The following is a 1,088-nucleotide window of genomic DNA, read 5'->3' as shown; positions in this document are numbered from 1 at the left end:
AAAGGGGGTGAAGGGGGGCGCTGGACAGGGCAAGATATGACAAAATAATAATTTATAAATTATCAAGGGCTCATGAGGGAGGGGGGAGTGGGGAGGGAGGGGGAAGAAGAGGACTTGATGCAAAGGGCTTAAGTGGAGAGCAAATTCTTTGAAAATGATGAGGGCAAAGAATGTATGGATGTGCTTTATACAATTGATGTATGTATGTATGTATTGTGATGAGTAGTATGAGTCCCTAATGCTAAAAAAAAAGAATTAATTGTCCTTAGATTAGGGCATGTGATTGTGAGCTCAAAATCCATTCATATCTATGCTTTATATATGCCCCTGATCCAGTTTAGAGAGGATGATCATTGTAATGGGGAATATTATAAATTATTCCCATGGGATATATGAAAGGCTATAAACCTTTATGGATTTTGTGGATTACCTAGTAGGTTTGGACAAGTCTGTCCTTAGCTTATTGAACCACTCTAGCATCAGCACATATAATATTCCAGAGAGAAAATGGTTTCTGTATGGATTGTGATAAGAATTGTATGAGCCTCCAATAAAATGATTTAAAAAGAAATGTTTTTAGTTGCAATGCTTACACAGAAATTTCTTTTGCTGTGGAACATAGGAGTGCTCCTTAGTGACATGCACTAAGTAAATAGCAGTTAAAAACAAAACAGAACATTCTGCACTCTTTTTAAGTCATGGGAAACAGACTCTTAATACCCAGCCTACGCCTTCAGTCTCAAGCTGCTCCGCCTATTTGTAGATGTGAATACACTTTAACGGCCACAGGAAGAGTCATTCAAGGTACAGTAGTATAGCACCAATGAAACACTCAACTTCCCTAACATTTTTTAATGCTTCCCCCCTACCCTACCATGGTTCCAATTCTATCTTACCAACCTGACTAGACCAGAACATGTAATACTTGTACAGATAAGAGCTTGAAACACAGGGAAGCCAGGACAGATAAAACCCTCAGGAGCAATAAGGGGAGCAGTGATACAAAGAGGGTCAGGGTGGGGCTGCCAGCACCTCTCCAGTCCCCGGGGCACATGAGAAGGCTGCCCATTTTCGTGACCGCTCGGCTG

This window comes from Tenrec ecaudatus, chromosome 13 (genome assembly GCF_050624435.1).
Source record: "Tenrec ecaudatus isolate mTenEca1 chromosome 13, mTenEca1.hap1, whole genome shotgun sequence".
Classification (NCBI taxonomy): Eukaryota; Metazoa; Chordata; class Mammalia; order Afrosoricida; family Tenrecidae; genus Tenrec; species Tenrec ecaudatus.
The sequence above is the reverse complement of the archived record's forward strand: the minus strand, read 5'-3'. Positions refer to the sequence as shown.